The following is a 20,413-nucleotide window of genomic DNA, read 5'->3' as shown; positions in this document are numbered from 1 at the left end:
TCCAGGGGGGTCGCAAAAGAGTCGAAAACAACGTAGAGACTGAAAACATCACGCACACAACCAAATGGAAGGAATTTGATATTTTTAATAATTAAATCACTGAAAATACTTACCACTGAGCACCTTCTCACTGCTCAGAGAGGGGAAATGTGCTGAATTAGGAGTTGAGACTCTTCCTACTACTGCCACATTTGTGACTTGAAGAAGCCACTTCTTCCTCTTTGAACCTGTTTTCTTCCCTATAAACTAAAGCCCCTACATATCTAAAGCCCTATCATGCTCCCATTCCAATAAAACAGTCATTTTCGTGCATGACTTGAAAAGTAATACTCGCTTTGTGGAATGCACGAAGGTTCCATTCAACCAAGATGGGGTAGAAGTCAGGCAGGCACAGGACCAATGGTTTGGAGTATATGCTTTGTGCTAGATGATCTTTGGCTTTCCTGGTGGCTCAGTCAGTAAAGAATCTGCCTTCAATGCAGCAGACCACCTGCAAGCAGGAAAAGCAGGTTCGATCCCTGGGTCAGGAAGATCCCCTGGAAAAAGAAATGCCACCCAACTCCAGTATTCTTGCCTGGGAAATTCCATGGACAGAGGAGCCTGGTAGTCTACAGTCCATGGGGTCACAAGAGTTGAACAAGACTTAGCAACTAAACCACCACCACCACCAGATGATTTCAGGCACTTTATAAACTTTAGATCTCCTTTCAACCTCTCCAAACACTCATGAGATTGTATTCTCTATCACATGGGCCAAAAAGCCAGATTGTCAGAGCATTAAACATGGGATTTACTACAGAATTCAAACCCTGGTCAGGGTCACATTGATTTTATGATTCAAAGCTTCCCCAAATGTTCTTTGTCACAAACACCAAACTTACCCCTACTTGTGGCGTAAATTAAGCCATGAGAACTTCACAGGAGAAATTCATTCCTTCCTGTTTTAGTCTTTCCAGATATCTCCTTTGGAAATGAGACATTTCAAAGTTTGAAATGTAGCATATATTCAAGAGTCAGCCTGAGCTGGAATTCCAACTTTGTTATAATTCTTCACAAATTACTTAAATTCTTAACAAATTACTTAAGTAATCTGAGCCTTAGAGTCCTATCTGTAAGATCAAGAGAGCAACAGTGTCTTCCATTTCTGTGAGAATTTAATGATCTCATGTGTGTGAGGTATTTTATTCCCTTCTCTACCTCTCTCTTTACAGGCCAACACACTAATTCTCTACCATGAATTCATTGCCAATGCACAGTATTTCAACACTGTGTGAGGGCAAATTTCCAGTCCTGGAGAACACAGATGTGGGTTATCGAGAAAGCAGTCACGGAAGCAAGAGTACTAACTTGTTACCAGTTACGTGTGAGCAAGTCATGTTCATGTGGCCTCATCAGAGTTCAGCTGATGCCTTGTGTTAACTTGTAGGCCTTGCAATTGGATTGGTTGTGGCCAATAGGCCAAAAACAGAAATGACGTTGTCACTTTGGTCCAGGGCATTTAGAAATTAGTGTGAATTTTCCATACTTGCTCTTTTCCCTTTTCCTATCAAGGTAATCTTAGATGCCCACTGCTAATATGGCAGCATCATTAAGATTGTAGCATCTCTTTCTGCCCAGGCCCCTGAGGGATTGTCTCAGTGAGGAATGTCCTCCACTCAGTGCACCAGATATGCAAGAGAGTAAGAAATAAGCTTAGTTATGCCGAGTCACTGAGATTTAGGGCCCACGTGCCATAACTCACTCTATCCTCACTCGATTACCCTGGAACTACTGTAGTTGGACTGCAAGGAGATAAAACCAGTAAATCTAAAGGAAATCAACTCTTGAATATTCATTGGAAGGATTGACACTGAAGCTGAAGCTCTGATAATTTGGCCACCTGATGAGAAGAGCCAACTCATTGGAAAAGACTCTGATGCTGGGAAAGATTGAGGCAGAAGGAGAAGACAGCAGCAGAGGATGAGATGGTTAGATAGCATCACTGACTCTGTGGACATGAATTTGAGCAGACTCCAGCAGACAGTGGAGAACAGAGGAGCCTGACATGCCTCAGTCCATGGGGTTGCTAAGAGACACAATTTAGTGACTGAATAACAACAACTGTAGGTGTATTGTAAAAGAAGTTTGTACAGGATTCAGAGAGGGCAGAGATGATGAAGCCCTGCCTAGACTGTCTGATACTACCTGGATTATCTGCCTGGAGCATGCTCTTGCTTCAGTTTTGAAGGATAAATTGTTTTGTTCACCAGGGAGCCCTGGGTAGTTTGGGAGCTAGGAACTGTCATTCTAAGCAGGGGTAACAGAACAAGGAAAGGCATGAGCTATGAATCTGCATGGCAGAGAAAACTGCAAATCGTTAAGTCTGCAACATGATATTGCAGTCGCAGAGCCCCAGTGAGAAATTACGTCTCACGGAAGTGTGCAAGTCCACTAGCCTGAGAGTAGACAAGAAAGAGGGAGGGAAAAAATACTGATTGAGATGGAATCCCAATGAAGATACTTTTCATCTACTTAAGAATTTTGCTTCAAGTTGGCCCTGCTTAAAAACAGAAAAGGGTTCAATTTCACCACTCTATTTTTGCTGAGGCCAGTGTAAACTTGCAATACCCATTCATTCACACTCCAAGTGCTTTTCAAGTTGAAGAGGCCAATTATCCAAAATGGCTTCCTAGTATGAAATGTCCGTATTCCACTTGGGGCTCCCTTATTCTATAAAACTCATTTAATGTATGAGCTTAATTACATGGAGATAGATCAAGGGCCTCAGAGGTGAAAGGCTAATGAGGGCATTAAATCCTGAACCACTTAACAGCTGCCCTATCATTTGGCAGAACTGTATTTTAAAATAGTGTGTGAAATATATTTAAACTGAAATAAATAAAACATATTTTCCTGTAAATGATGCCAAGCCCTGCCAATTAAAGTCAGATCTATTTAAAAAAAAAAAATCTTTAGCTCTCAACAAATTCTGGCTGCTTTTTCCCACTAAAAGCAATTCTGAGCATTTATGCTTGCACTTTTTCCCTGTATCATTATGCCGTATTCCTCCTGTTAATATTTAAAGCCTCTGAAACTGTTTTTCCCATATGCTTTTGGAGTAGAACACAAAACTTAAGTTTTCCATTCTTCTGAAGCTTTGTAAAAATAATCTCATGTGCTGTTTATTAAGGGAAGATATTACTAATATCTACAGGCATGAAGCTTTCACTAAATAGTAAGAAAAAAAGGGAAAAAAGACTTGGTGGAAGGTCATTTATCTTTATCATGTTGTACTATTCACCATTAAACTTGATTAATAATGATGGTACAGCAATAATAATAATTGTTGAATGTGATACATTAAGTGCTTTTCTAAGCACTTTATATATAATACTATTTTAATGTATACTCACAACTACCATACAATTATTTTTCACAAGGAGACTGAGTATCAGTGATTAAAAAATTTGCCAAAGATTTCAGAGCTTTAAGCACCTAAGCTAGAATTTGTACCCACATCTGTCTAACATCAGTTGAAATCTCTATGTTATTCTGCCTTTAAATTATATAGTTAGTTAACCACAAGGGCTTCCCTTGTAAAGCTGGTAAAGAATCCACCTGCAATGTGGGAGACCTGGGTTCAATCCATGGATTGGGAAGATCCCCTGGAGAAGGAAAAGGCTACCCACTCCAGTATTCAGGCCTAGAGAATTCCATGGACTGCACAGTCCATGAGGTCACAAAGAGTGGGACATGACTGAGCAACTTTCACTTTCAACCAAAAAACATATATATTTGTTTTGAAACAAATATTTGAAACCACAAGATAAATATATATTAGTGTGGCTGATGCAGATTCAACTAAAATGACTATTATTTGAATCATCGATCCCAGTTTATGGGGTCAAATTAAAAAGTATAGTAATAAAATCAGAACTATCTTCCCTGACTAGGGAGACTGAGAGATTAATACAGCCAATTTTAGACAGTGAGCACAGAGCATGGAAGGAGATGCATTTTCTCCATCCTGAAACATGCCCAGTTGTGCATGTGACCGGTGATGGAAGTAAAGTCCAATGCTGTAAAGAACAATACTGAATAGGAACCTGGGAACGTTGGGGCCATGAATCGGTGTAAATTCTAAGTGGTCAAACAGGAGATGGCAAGAGTGAACATCAACATTTTAGCAATTGGTGAATTAAAATGGACTGGAATGGGCAAATTTAATTCAGATGACCATTCTATCTACTACTGTGGGCAAAATCCATTAGAAAAAATGGAGTAGCCCTCACAGTCAACAAGAGTTTGAAATGCAGTACTTAGGTGCAATCTCAAAAATGACAGAATGATCTCTCTTCATTTCCAAGGGAAACCATTCAAAATCACAGTAATCCTAGTCTATGCCCCAACCACTAATGCCAAAAAAGCCAAAGCTGAACAGGTCTATGAAGATCTACAAGATTTTCTAGAACTAACACCAAAAAAAAAAAGTCCTTTTCATCATAGGGGACTGGAATGCAAAAGTAGGAAGTCAAGAGACACCTGGAGTAACAGGCAAGTTTGGCCTTGAAGTACAAAATGAAGCAGGGCAGAGGCTAACAGAGTTTTGCCAAGAAAATGCACTGGTCAAGAGCAAACAGCCTCTTCCAACAACACAAGAGATGACTTTACACATGGACATGGATATCACCAGATGGTCAATAGCAAAATCAGACTGATTATACTCTGCAGTGGAAGATGGGAGAAGCTCTATACAGTCAGCAAATATAAGACCAGGAGCTGACTGTGGCCCAGATCATGAACTCCTTTTTGCAAAATTCAGCCTGAAATTGAAGAAAGTAGGGAAACCCACTAGACCATTCAGGTATGACCTACATCAAATCCCTTAGGATTATATAGTGGAAGTGACAAATAGATTCAAGGGATTAGATCTGATAGACACAGTGCCTGAAGAACTATGGACGGGGGTTCACTACATTGTACAGGAGGCAGTGATTAAAACCATCCCCAAGAAAAAGAAATGCAAAAAGGCAAAATAGCTATCTGAGAAGGCCTTACAAATAGATGAGAAAAGAAGAGAAGCAAAAGGCAAAGGAGAAAAGGAAAGATATATCCATCTGAATACAGAGTTCCAAAGAATAGCAAGGAGAGATAAGAAAATCTTCTTCAGTGATCAATGCAAAGAAATAGAGGAAAACAATAGAATGGAGAAGATTAGAGATGTCTTCAAGAAAATTAGAGATACCAAGGGAACATTTCATGCAAATGTGGACACAATAATGGAGAGAAACGGCATGATCCTAACAGAAGCAGAAGATATTAAGAAGAGGTCACAAGAATACACAGAACTATACACAAAAAGATCTTAATGATCTAGATAATCACAATGATATGATCACTCAGATCAGATCAGTCGCTCAGTCGTGTCCGACTCTTTGCGACCCCATGAATCGCAGCACGCCAGGCCTCCCTGTCCATCACCAACTCCCGGAGTTCACCCAGACTCACGTCCATAGAGTCAGTGATGATCACTCACCTAGAGCCAAATATCTTGAAGTGGAAAGTCAAGTGGACCTTAGGAAACATCACTATGAAAAAACCTAGTGGAGGTGATGGAATTCCAGTTGAACTATTTCAAATCCTAAAAGATGATGCTGTTAACATGCTGCCTTCAATATGCCAGCAAATTTGGACAATTCATCAGTGGCCACAGAACTGGAAAAGGTCAGTTTTTATTCCAATCCTAAAGAAAGGCAATGACAAAGAATGTTCATACTACCACACCATTGCACTCATCTCTTACGGTAGCAAAGTAATGCTCAAAATTCTCCAAGCTAAGCTTCAACAGTGTGTGAACCAAGAAATTCCAGATGTTCAAGCTGGATTTAGAAAAGGAAGAAGAACCAGAGATCAAATTGCCAACAACCGTTAAATCACAGAAAAGGCAAGAGAATTCCAGAAAAACATCTACTTCTGCTTCATTGACTATGCTAAAGCATTGACTGTGTGGGTCACAACAAACTGTGGAAAATTCTCCAAGGGATGGGAATACCAGACCACCTTACCTGCCTCCTGAGAAATATGTATTCAGGTAAAGAAGCAACAGTTAGAACCGGACATGGAACAGACTGGTTCCAAATTGGGGAAGCAGTACATCACTGTATGTTGTGACAATGTACTGTACTGTACATACAATGCAATGTACAGGACTGTACAGCCTGCTTATTTAACTTATATGCAGAGCACGTCATTCGAAATGCTGCGCTGGATGAAGCACAGCTTAAATCAAGATTGCTGGGAGAAATATCTATAACCTCAGATATGCAGATGACACCACAGACAACAAGGAGTAACCAAAGAGCCTGTTGATGAAAGTGAAAGAGGAGAGTGGAAAAGCTGGTTTAAAACTCAACATTCAAAAAACAAGCTCAGAAATATTAACAACCTCAGAAATGCACATGATACCACTCTAATGGCAAAAAGTAAAGAGGAACTAAAGAACCTCTTGATGAGAGTGAAAGAGGAGAGTGAAAAAGTTGGCCTAAAACTCAACATTAAAAAGACTAAGATCATGCCATCCAGTCCCATCACTTCATGCCAAATAGAAGGGGAAAAACTAGAAGCAATGGCAGATTTTCTTTTCTTGGGCTCCAAAATTACTGCAGATGGTGACTGCAACCATGAAATTAAAAGACACTTGCTCCTTGAAAGGAGTGCTATGACCAACCTAGACAGTGTATTAAAAAGTAGAGACTAGAGACTTCACTTTGCCATCAAAGATCTGTATAGTCAAGCTATGGTTTTTCCAATAGTCATGTACAGATGTGAGAGTTGGACCATAAAGAAGAGTGAGTGTCAAAGAATTGATGCCTTTGAATTGTGGTACTGAAGACACTTGAGAATCCCTTGGACAGCAAGGAGATCAAACCAGTTAATCCTAAAGGAAATCAACTCTGAATATTCATTGGAAGAACTGATGCTGAAGCTCTAGTACTTTGGCTACCTGAAGCAAAGAGCCAACGTATTGGAAAAGACCTTGATGCTGGGAAAAGGCGAAAGGAGAAGGGGATGGCAGATGAGATGCTTAGATAGCATCACCAATTCAATGGCCATGAAATTGAGGAAAACTCAGGAGATAGTGAATAACAGGGGAGCCTGCCATGCTACAGTCCATGGGATCACAAAGAGTTAGTGACCGAACAACAACAACAACTACGCTGATAGAGTGGAGATCTCAGCTGGAATTAAATGTGCTGAGACTCAGAGATAGCTGGGCATTTTAGGTATATTGCTGTGTGTGTGTGTGAGTCGCTCAAGTCATGTTCAACTCTTTGCAAACCCATGGACTGTAGCTTGCCAGGCTCCTCTGTCCATGCAATTCTCCAGGCAAGAATACCAGAGTAGATTGCCATTCCCTTCTCTAGGGGATCTTCCTGACCCAGGGGTCAAATCCAGGTCTTGCACATTGTGGGCAGATTCTTTACTGTCTGAGCCACCAAGGAATCCCTAGATATATTGCTGAGACAGTCCTAAACAAAGTTAATTTTCATGAGATGCTTTCTACAGGGCCAGTCACAAAAAGAGGTGGACTCAACCAGAAATCCATAGTTATCAGAGGAGAAAAATAATTCTGACTACAACACAGCTGCTCTTTAGATTTATCTCTAAGCACAGCCTCCTTTTTAGACTCACTGCTCCGTCCTATTGAGAATGTGGGTGAGTGAAGGAAGGGAGCTGGGTTTTGTATAAAACACAGAAAATCTTGTTTCACTTAAAATAAGTCCTGCCTCTCTTTAAGCAACTCTCCACAGAAGCCTGCGACTGTAACAAAAACACACTTCTCACTTACAGCTTATAACACTTTAGTCTTGGAATGAAGAAATCAGACCTTAACAAGGCCCGCTCCAGCCCTTACAGACTTCAGCATCAGGCTGCACCAACAGAGCATCAGACTGGCAAGTGTCGGCCACGCCCTGCAGACTCAAACTGCAGAACTCTACAGAAGCCACAAAGGTTCCTGGCAATGCCCGGCAAGTGTAGAGACACACAGCAATGGCGACGCAGGCAGGAGACAAGTGGAATATCAGTAGTGTGTGCATGCACGCTAAGTCACTTCAGTTGCATCTGACTCTATGCAACCATATGGACAGCAGCCTGCCAGGCTCCTCTTTCCTTGGGATTCTCCAGGCAAGAATACTGGAGTAGGTTGCGGTGCCCTCCTCCAGGGAACCCTCCCTACCTAGGGATCAAAACTGCATCTCTTAGTCTCCTAAACTGGCAGGCAGGTTCTTTACTGCCAATGCCACCTGTGGAGCCCATCAGTAGTACCACAAGGTAACTAACCAAACTGACGACATCTTCTTGAACATACTTGAAATGTCTGAGAACTCCCAAAATACATATAACTCCCTAAACTACTCTCTATGATCTAGTTTTCCTGAGTAGGTAGATTGAGGCTTATCTCTATAAAATATCAAGAATAACAGCGTGCTAGTTTTCCCACTAATCCAAACTAAGGACATGATCCTGTTACAGGAAGAAAGTCAGCCATTGCTGACTCATGGCCAGAGATTAGTGGAGGTGCTAGCTCTTTGCTCATAAATCACATTATTCAAGAAAACTAGAGAATCATGTTGCTTTAGGATTTCTACATTTAGCATTTCCTGTTTTAATACTTCTTAATTTCTATTCTGTATTTGTAAACATGCTTTATAATTTACTGAGTGCCAATATTTAGAATAATGTATTGCTGCTGATCGGGTTTGCTTCCATAATCCTAAACCTTTCCATCTGTCTATTACTTGGACACCACAGTAAATTTGTCAATTTCACAAGATTTCAAAGATTGAAGACATTAGGCATATTATCCTAATTTGCCTCCTAAAGTAATATGATAGCCTTTCTCTCCATATTTATTCAAATAAGAATTTCAAATGCCAATCGGTGAAGTCTGCTACCAAAGGGGCCAGAGTGTGGGGCTGGACTGCAATAATGCAGTCTTTGCTGAGTTAATGCAATGGGAAATCAACTTTTCTGTGATTTCAAGCCCCCAAGCCTCCCATTCCTTTCCCCTGTTTCTTAAATTATTACCAACTCCTGTTGTTCATCTTTTAAAAGTGTTTTTATAGGTCCTTCACCTTGTGCTCCTCTCTCCCCCCATGTCCTTAATCCCGGAAACATCTGCTGCTCCTGAAAATCTTGCTGGCTAATATACCCAGAATGTTAATATAGTTCTAACTTTCAAAAACTTGGTGACTCATGACCAATCAATTTACTTTCAGCTCTTGTTCCTTTGGTTTGAAAATGACAAATTAAAAATGCATCACATGTGAATTCTGGAGACAGGAACAAACTTTTTTTTAGGTGCAAAAAAATTTCCCTATAGTCTTATATTCAGTGATGCTCTCTTTTCTTCCTCAAGCCCACTCCCTTTACTCCCCAGTTTTTGCCAAAGACTTTGGTATCTTCTCATCCTTCTGAGTTATCTAATTCATGCCCATGAAGCATCTCCGAAATCTATGTTTTCTGTGTAACTCTCACTCATGAATGCAATATTTGCAGGTTCCATACTAGACATCCCCATCTGGATGTTCCAGAGCAATCCAAATTAATGCCTTTAAAGTTGAATCCATCATTGCTTGCATCACAACCAGCTGGTTCCCTTTACCCATTATTATATATTAATGAGTACCACTAATGGCAACCTGGTTCTCTATAATTATTTTTCCTATCCTCAATATCCAATCAATTGATTTTTATATTCTGCCATTTTGACATATGTATCTTTTTCCTCCATTCTGCTTCCACTTCCTTCCTGCCATTTACTGTCCCCAGTGTTTCATCATCTCACTCCAAAATGTTTACCAGATACTCAGAAGATTTCTCCCTATTCCTCTACATATGTTATTCAGTCTATTCTTCTCAATATACCTGGAAAGGTTTTCTAAGGCGGAAAATAAAATGATACTATTTCCTTTCTTAAAATCCTTTAATAGCCCTATTCTTCAGTGGCTTAGATGGTAAAGAATTTGCCTATAACCTGAGTTCAATCCTACGGTCAGGAAGATCCCATGGAGAAGAGAATGGCAACCCATTCCAGTATTCTTGCTTGGAGAACCCCACAGACAGAGGAGCCTGGCAGGCTACAGTCTATGGGATCACAAACAGCTGGACACACTGAGTGACCAGCACTTTCACTTCACTTTTACACATAGGGGAAACAACTCAAAGACATTAACATGACACTCAAGGTCCTTAAAGATCTGATCCTTTTCTACTTCTGTAGCTTCATATCTTTCCAATCCCCTCCAGCCAAGAAAGACTCCCACCATTCTAAACAAGTATCACTTTTCTAAATTCACCATGCTCTCTCATTCCCTCTACAGACAAAATTCACCTTGTCTTAAAAACATTTCAGACTTTCTTTCCTCAGATGCTCTTTCTTTGTATTTGTAAATTCTGTTCAGTTCTCGAAATCTATCTCAGGTATTGCTCCTTCCAAAAAGATTTCTCTATTACCTCACACCTCCATTGGGCTGCCTTATGTCTGCTTCTCTTCTACCATAGGACCAAGCACAATTTACTATATTTTCTAACTGCATTAGAAATATCCGTGCATGTGTCTGTTAACTGCAGAACATTATCTGTCACTGCAACTGCCATGGCTTAAACTGCCTGGAAGTATTTACCAATGATAACGGTAAGCATGTTACTTCCTTCAATCTAATTTATGGATTATCTGCTGTCATTGTTTATTAATTGGGGATGCCCTATCTTTATGTGAGCGGTCCAATGACTTTCTGCATTTCTCAAACTCTGTGTTCTGTCATATGTGGTGGTAAGGTGGGTTTTGGTGAGTGTTATGGCTTCCTCGCTGTATAACAAAAAAAGCATCTTCTCACTCCAGAGGAAACATGAGTTTGAGATCTGCTCTTTTCTGTCTACATGAAGCATCCTCCATGACTACTTCTGTTTAACCACCTCTTACTATTTAGTCAGAGATGCTACTATTATTGATACACATAACTTCCATCAGAAGCCTTTTTGATATCTGTATGTCTTTTCCTATGAGATGCCTAAAATATTTCAAAGTACTACTGAATTTTTTTAAAAAATCAATGAAATAATCAATTAACATAGGCACTTAATGAATAATAACCCAATAAATGACCTTACCTTCATATGATTTAATGAAGTTTTAAAATAATTCTCCTCTGTTCTCTAATACCAATTAATAGTGTAAAAAAAAAAGACTTTTATGCCTTTTAATAGATGTAGGAACATATGAGACCCTTAGTAGTAGCAGTAGTATTATTTGCTCAGTCTTTAGGCATCCTTCCAATGATGCTACCTGAGAGCATCATTTTTATATTACAAAGATAAACTGCAATCTGTTTAGGGATTACTTTGGTTTAAATCAATTCTATCCATGTGATGAAATCATCTTATATTCTCCTTCTGGAATGAATTTATTAAAGATAAGAATATCAGAGTCACGATACATAGTTTGTCATATATGGTTTTTGTTTAAAGGGAATTTTTTTTTCCTCTCAGTAACACTTTGATCCAATATGATCCTATGGTAAATTTGTCAAACTGCAGACTTTTATTTGTGCTTGAGAACTACAAATTTTCAAATGCCTATTATGTCCATTCCCTGTGTTCTTGACAAGACTTCTTACATGCAGTGAGAGAATCTAAAAATGGTATTCTTTCATTGTCTAGAGTATTTGACCACCAAGAACCATTTTAAAAATCCAAATCAACAGTGATTTTTAAAACTTCTCTTTCAAAGTATTTTTTTTCCTTTTTTAAACTGCAAAAAAATCAATATTGGGAAGGACACTAACATAAGCAATTAATGAGCTAATAATTTTCCAAATTTTCTATTATTTTCTAGTTATACAGCCAACTGAGGACAAATTCCCTTCCAAAGAATGTAGGTCATCGTAGATTTTTATGTAAAAGGGAAGTGAAATCTTTTCTTTTATGCTCATAAAACAGAATACATACAGTTTTTTGGTAATCTATTGTCAAGACAGTGAAAGTAGATGGAAATAAAAGAAGGCAGTATCTTGAAGTACTAAGAGTGTGGCTTTGGAGTCATGAAAAATAGATTTGAGTTACGACTTTGTTACTTATTATTTGTAAACCTTTGATAAGTTACTTAACTTCCCTGATTTTCCTCTATGAAATGAAGATGATAGTACATGTACAATCCTTAACATGTTTTCTGTCTTTAAGGATTTTTTCAAATGATGTATATAAAGCACAAATTACAATGCCTAGTAGGTAGCAAATGCTCATTAACCGATAGATGGCCATCTTTAAGGAGAGAATTCTTTCAGGCATCAATTGTGTTGTAACATTAGTGTTATCTTACCCTTTCCACTACTACAACGTTCTTTTCTATGTTATCACAGTTGCGTTAGTAAAACAGCCAAGGGCATAAGTCATCTCTAAAATGAAATTTTTGTCCCAAGTAAGCCTGGAGCACACAAAATGGAGCACACAAAATTTGTAATTCCAAAGTCATTCTTTGTCCCCTTCCCCCAAGGAATTTAGGCAAAAGGAAGAAATTAACCCTGATTTATAGTATATTTGCTCAAAGAATGATATTCTCATATCTCAATTTTCGGGTCAGACATTAAGTGAAGTAGGTTATATAAATCTGAATTAAAAAGCAAAGTTTGTAAAGCCTCCAGTGATTTCCTGAGAAACCAGACTGCATAACTTCATTAAGAATGGAAATGAAGTTCCCTGATCCTGGTGCTTCAGAAAATGTACTTTAAGTGCACAAAAAGGAAAAACAAGCGAGCAATAAGCATGCAGAGAAGAAAAAAGGAAAAGAGAGAGGAGGAAGAAGAAGAGTGTGTCTTAGTCACCTAGTCATGTCCGACTCTTTGTGACCCCATGGGCTGCGTCTGTCCAAGGGATCCTCCAGGCAAGAATATTGGAGTGGGTTGCCATTCCCTTCTCCAAAGAAGAAGAGAGAGAGAGATAAATAAGGTCTGGCAATCTCAGTAGTGGCATTTGTTTTACTCAGAAGAATTCTGTAACTTTAAAAAAAAAAAAAAAAAAAAAAAAAACTCAGAGAAGCTTAGAGTCATCACACATAGGAAAACAGCTGAGTTTGGAACTGCCCTCTTCTTTAAGCTTTACCACACTTCTCATATAGATGAGTGTCATGAGCAGATGCCACTAATGGAAAGGCATTTTATAGACACACTAAATTCTATTTAAAATAATACAGGAATGAAACAATTCCAGATTCACTTACATTGAAGTATTTCAGGGGTTACAAATCTACTTTAGATTTATAGGGTGAAAATGACCTAGCAAAAAACTAACCTTCAGTCTATAATATGTTAATTACCTGTGAAAAATTCACGATAACTAGGCATAAACTAGTTATATCCCTCCCTTTAGCTGGAAAAACCAGCCATGTAAAGTGAATAAAGTTGACAGTCATCTCATTAGTAAGATGTGCATGCAGTCACTTAAAATGTCCCTTATCTCCATGTAACCTGTGATATGCCCCATCATTGCATTTAAAATAACAGCATTTGATGAGTTGATCTTTTTACCAAATATATATTATATGTCCTCATGCATGCATGCTAAGTCACTTCAGTCGTGTCCAACTCTTTGCGACCCTATGGACTATACCCTACCTGGCTCCTCTGTCCAAGGGATTTTCCAGGCAAGAATACTGGAGTAGGTTGCCATGCTCTCCTCTACTGGATCACCCCAATGCAGGGATCAAACCCATGTCTCCTGTGGCTCCTTCACTGCAGACGAATTCTTTACCACTGAACCACCAGGGAAGCCTTAAAGTCTACCTATTACACAACTCTATATATTACTTCCTAAGACTGTGACATGATATAATACCTTGCTGAAGTTTATTAATCTATTCATGTAAGTATTTACTCTTTTATATATACCAAGAACATTTTATATGAGTAGGTATGGAATAACAAGAAAGAGTCATGGCTCTTGCCATCAAACAGTAATGGGTCCATCCCAAGAATCTCAAGTGATATTACTGCAAGAATGACTATTGTCAGGATAGGCTCCTGAGAGTATGATGAGAGAGAAAAGAAAAATATAACAATGAAAAATCAAGAATGATTTTAGGACTTTCTAAACACATTTATGCATGACTTTAATATGTCTAAATATCTGTCATATCGAAGACATACCCTTGATGTAGAAAGTCCTCAAGTATATAATTCATAGGTTAATTTCTTGCCAACACTATGAACGCCTGTTTTTATTGGGTCTATGACTTTACTGTAAGTTTAAATGCTGTTTTCATATTGAATCCTAAGTATACAATTATGCATATTAAAAGTACAAATATTTAATAGACCTCTATATGTACATACCACTGAGAATACATGTTAACATTTCACCATATCTGCTACCTCTCTTTCATGAAGTATAGTACAGCTAAAGACTCACTTTTACATCCCTTTTGCCTTCTTCTCTTCCTCCCCAAGAATAACCAATATTCTTATGTTATTTCATTTATTTAAACATTCAACAACTATTTGATAAATGGCTATCATGTGCTAGACATTATGTCAGGTATTTGGAACACATCAGAAAACTAAAAAAATAAAGATTGTTGACCTTTCACAGCTCATTTAGATGGGTGAGACAGATTATAATCAACAAACATAATTAATAAGTACATTTTATTTTCACTGAGCAAGTGACTAATGCTCTAGAAAAATGAAACAATGGAGCAAAGTAAGGAAGATTCAGAGTTGGGAGGGGGGCAATTAGAAATTGAAAGGTGACATTAGAGTAAAAACCTAAAGAGGTGAAATGGTGCAACCACAATGAAAAACAGTCTGGTACTTCCTCAAAAAATTAAACATAAAATTACCATTTTACCCAGAAATTCAAATTCTATATATATAACCAAGAGAAATGAAAATGTATGTCCATGCAAAAATTTGTACAGCATTATTTAGAATAGATAAAGGGCAGAAACAATGCAAATGTCTATCAGCTGATGTATGAATAAACAAAAGTGGTATATCCATACAAGAGAATATAATTCAGCCATAAGAATGAAGTGATGTACTGATTATACTACAGCATGGATAAACTTTGAAGACTTTATGCTAAGTAAAAGAAACCAGTTACAAAATATCATATATCATGACTTCACTTACATGAAATTGCCGAAAGAGGAAAATATATAGAGATAGAAGGTAGATTAATAATTGCTTTAGGCTGGAAGTATGGGAAAGGAATTGGGGTTAATAGCTAAAAGTTTTGGGATGTCTTTCAGACATGAGGAAATTGTTCTAAAATTCACTGTGGTGACCGCTGCACTATTCCATCACTGCTGCGGCCGCTGCTGCTGCCGCTGCTGCTAAGTCACTTCAGTCGTGTCCGACTCTGTGCGACCCCATAGACGGCAGCCCACCAGGCTCCCCTATCCCTGGGATTCTTCAGGCAAGAACACTGGAGTGGGTTGCCATTTCCTTCTCCAATGCATGAAAGTGAAAAGTGAAAGTGAAGTTGCTCAGTCGTGTCTGACTCTTCGCGGCCCCATGGACTGCAGCCCACCAGGCTCCTCCATCCATGGGATTTTCCAGGCAAGAGTACTGGAGTGGGGTGCCATTGCCTTTTCCTAAAAACTATTACATCATATGTTTTAAATGTGTGAACTGTGTTGTATGTGAGATATAGCTCAGTAAAGCTATTATGAAAAAAAGTAACACATACAAGTTATCTATTTTCAAACATTTATATGTTTTCTGCTATCTTTTGACGAATGATATCTAGCTTAATTGGTTTAATTGTTATTTCTTGTCCTCAATTACATTTAGATGTTCATCTCATCATATTTATCCTTTTATTCTACAGACTACACACAGTATTTTTATTCATTTATTTGTCTGATTTCTTGTTCTGAATTATAGCTGCTTTTTTTCTGCATCTTATTAGATGCAGGAAAAGCTTTTTGATAATTTGAACATCAATTTATGATAAAAGCTCTCCAGAAAGTGGGCATACAGGGAACATACCTCACAACATATAAAGGTCATATATGAAAAACCCACAGGTAACATAATACTCAATGGTGAAAAATGGAAAGCATTTCCTCTAAAATCACAAACAAGGTAAGAATGCCCATTCTGTCCTCTTTAATTCAACATAGATTGGAAGTCCTAGCCACAAGAATTAGATAAGAAAAAGAAATAAAAGAATCCAAATTGGAAAAGAAGTAAAATGGTCACTGTTTTTATATAGCAAAGAGAAAATCCTAAGGATGCTACCAGATAACTATTAGAGCTCATCAATGAATTCAGTACAGTTGCTGGGTATAAAATTAATATACAGAAATCTGTTTCATTTCTGTATACTAACAATGAAATATCAGAAAGAGAAATTAAGGAAACAATCTGATTTACCATCACATCAAAAACAATTAAACACCTAGGAATAAACCTATATAAGAAGGCAAAAGACCTGTATTCTGAAAACTATAAGATGCTGATTGAAAGAAACTAAAGATAACACAAAAAGATGGAAAGATACACCATGTTCTTGGACTGGAAGAATCAGTATTGTTAAAATGACCATAATACCCAAGGCAATCTATAGGTTCAACACAATCGCTATCAAATTACCAACAGCATTTTTTTTAATTTTATTTTATTTTTAAACTTTACATAATTGTATTAGTTTTGCCAAATATTAAAATGAATCCGCCACAGGTATACATGTGTTCCCCATCCTGAACCCTCCTCCCTCCTCCCTCCCCATTCCATCCCTCTGGGTCGTCCCAGTGCACCAGCCCCAAGCATCCAGTATCGTGCATCGAACCTGGACTGGCAACTCGTTTCATACATGATATTTTACATGTTTCAATGCCATTCTCCCAGATCTTCCCACCCTCTCCCTCTCTCACAGAGTCCATAAGACTGTTCTATACATCAGTGTCTCTTTTGCTGTCTCGTACACAGGGTTATTGTTACCATCTTTCTAAATTCCATATATATGCGTTAGTATACTGTATTGGTGTTTTTCTTTCTGGCTTACTTCACTCTGTATAATAGGCTCCAGTTTCATCCACCTCATTAGAACTGATTCAAATGTATTCTTTTTAATGGCTGAGTAATACTCTATTATGTATATGTACCATAGCTTTCTTATCCATTCACAGAACTAGAACAAATAATTTTAAAGTCTATGCGGAAACACAAAAGACCTGAATAGCCAAAATAGTCTTAAGAAAGAAAAATGGAGTTGGAAAAATCATGTTCTCTGACTTCAGACTATACTACAAAGCAACACTGATTGAACAGTATGGCACCGGCACAAAAACAGACATATAGATCAATAGAACATGACAGAAAGGCCAAAAATAAACCCCGACGCTTATGGTCAATTAATCTATGACAAAGAATGCACAGTGGAGGCAGGAACATACAATGGAGAAAAGACAGTCTCTTCAATAAGTGGTGCTCAGAAAACTGGACAGCTACATTTAAGAGAATAAAATTAGAGTATTCTCTAATATCATATACACAGACACAAACACACATACACACAAACACAAAACATAAGGCTGGATACTATAAAACTCCTAGAGGAAAACACAGGCAGAACACTCTTTGACATAAATCACAACAATGTTTTTTTGGATCCACAACCTAGAGTAATGTACATAAAAAAAGAAAAATAAATAAACAAATGGGACCTAATTAAACTTAAAACCTGTGGCACAGTGAAGGAAACCATAAACAAAATGAAAAGCCAACCAATGAATTGGGAGAAAATACTTGCATATGATGTGACCAACAACAGATTAATTTCCAAAACATAAAAACAGATCATATAGGTTAATATAAAAACAAACAACCCAATCAAAAAAATGGGCAGAAGACCTAAGCAGACATTTCTCCAAAGAAGATGTACAGAAAGCTAACAGGCACATGAAAAGATGTTCAATATTGCTAATTATTAGAAAAAAGCAGATCAAAATTACAATGAGCTGCCACCTCACACCAGTCAGAATACTGGTGTGAGCCATCATTAAAATATCTACAAATAATAGGTGCTGTAGAGGATGTGGAGAATAAGGAACCTTCCTACACTGTTGCTTTAATTATAAACTGGCCTAGCTACTGTGGAAAACAGAATGGAGTTTCCTTAAAAATTGATCCCACAATCCTATTCCTGGGGATATATCCATGCTTGTGTGCATGATAAGTCACTTTGGTCATGTCCAACTCTTTGCAATCCCATGAACTGTAGACCACCAGACTCCTCTATCCATGGGGATTCCCCAGGCAAGAACACTGGAGTGGGTTGCCATGCCCTCCTCCAGGAGATCTTCCCAACCCACAGATCGAACCCAGATCTCTTACATCTCCTGCATTGGCAAGCAGGTTCTTTACCTCTAGCACTCCCTGAGAAACCCATATATATTCATAGAAAACTCAAATTTGAAAAGATGCATTCACCCCAATGTTCACAGTAGCACTAGTTATAATAGCCAAGACATGGAAGCAAGCTAAATGTCCACCAACAGATGAGTGGATAAATAAGATGTGGAATATATTAATTTGTATATGTACATATATACTCACACACACATAGACACACACAGGATGGCATATTACTAAGCCATAAAACAAGAATGAACTAATGCCATTTGCAGCAACATGGATGGACTTATAGATTATCATACTACATGAAGGAAATCAGAGAAAGACAAATATCATATAGTATCACTATATGTGGAATCTAAAACAATGATACAAATGAACTTATTTACAAAGCAAATATAGACTCATAGATCTAGAAAACAAACTTATGGTTACCAAAGGGGATAATTGGGGGCAGAAGAGGGAGAAGATAAATTAGGAGTTTGGGGTTAACATGTACACACTACTATCTATAAAATAAAGAAGGACTTACTGTATAACACAGTGAACTATAATATATTCAATAACCTATAATGGAAAAGAATCTGGAAAATATGCACACACACACATATATATGTATGCATAATTGATTCTCCTTGCTGTACAATTGAAACCAATGCATTGTAAATTAACTACACTTTAATTTTTAAAAATGACTTAAAAATGAATTAAACTTCTTAATTGAAACATTTATATATTTTATAAAGGAAAATCTATAAGCATTCTTTATTCATATACCATCAGTGCCCCATTCCCCCATTCCCATTTTTATAATCTTTTCTGTGCATATGTTAAATATTTCATTCTGTTTGCTTTGCCTACACACTATTTTTCTTTCTTTTTAATTTTTGGATTTCTTTTCTCACTTTCAGGTAATTTGCTTGGTATCATTCTTATTCATTAACTTTCTTTTCAGATATGCCTAATCTACATAACACTTACCCTTGTGGAGTAGATGGTAAAGAATCTACCTGCAACAAGGGAGAATCGGGTCCAGTCCCTGGGTCAGAAAGATCCCCTGGAGAAGGGAATGGCAACCCACTCCAGCATTCTTGCCTGGAGAATTCCATGGACAAAGAAATCCATTGCAGAGTTGGACACAACTGAGTGACTAACCTTCACCTTCACTTTCAATCTACTTAATCTGTTTAGTTTTTAATATCAATAGTTTTTCCTTCATTTCTCAAAATTCTATTTGCTACTTTTACAAGTTGTTTTAAGTTCTTTTATGCTTGTAATCATTTAAACATAACTATTTTATATTCTTTTTCAGAGTATTATTCTATATCTAATTTTGTGCAGCTCCAATCTTCTATTTTGTTTTGAATTCCAAGTCTCATTGATGTTGCACTGCTGATCATACATTTTAAAGTTTCTGACCGAGAGTTGATCTTCGTCAAAGGCTATTTATTATGTGTGAGAGTCCCAGTGGTCTACACTGTGAAAATCTTTCCAGGATGGTTTTCCTTTTGTCTCTACCATATGTGCAGCAATTTTCATCAGCTAGGTCTACTTTTATGGTCATTTCTGAGTGTGAAGTGTTTTAAAATCTTTTAATAGCATAAATTCAAAATTTAAACTTCTGTAAATACAGATTCAAGTCTTCAATGTTTCAGGTGACTCTTCTCCCACCCTAGTCAAGAATCCAGGCCTAGATATAGCTTTCTTACTAGTTCTTTGTGATGTGGTAGATTATGATCAATCTACCTTTTGATGAGGTGATAGCCTATTCAGGCATCTTAGTCTTAATTCTTTACCTCATTCAGACCCAAGACCCCATTTCCTATCAAAAAATTGAGAGTGAGATGAGCAAACTCTTGATAACCAGATAACTACTCCTAACTCCAACCTAGAAGAGACACTGCCTGCTCAGGCTGCCAGTGCACTTACTTAAAAAGTAGGGAGGAGATCATCTAAAGCACCCTCCTCCCTCAGAAACTGTTTTCATGATCCAAATAATAGATTTTTCTCATTTC

Source organism: Bubalus kerabau, chromosome 15 (genome assembly GCF_029407905.1).
Source record: "Bubalus kerabau isolate K-KA32 ecotype Philippines breed swamp buffalo chromosome 15, PCC_UOA_SB_1v2, whole genome shotgun sequence".
Taxonomy (NCBI): Eukaryota; Metazoa; Chordata; class Mammalia; order Artiodactyla; family Bovidae; genus Bubalus; species Bubalus kerabau.
This window is presented reverse-complemented; position numbering follows the sequence as displayed.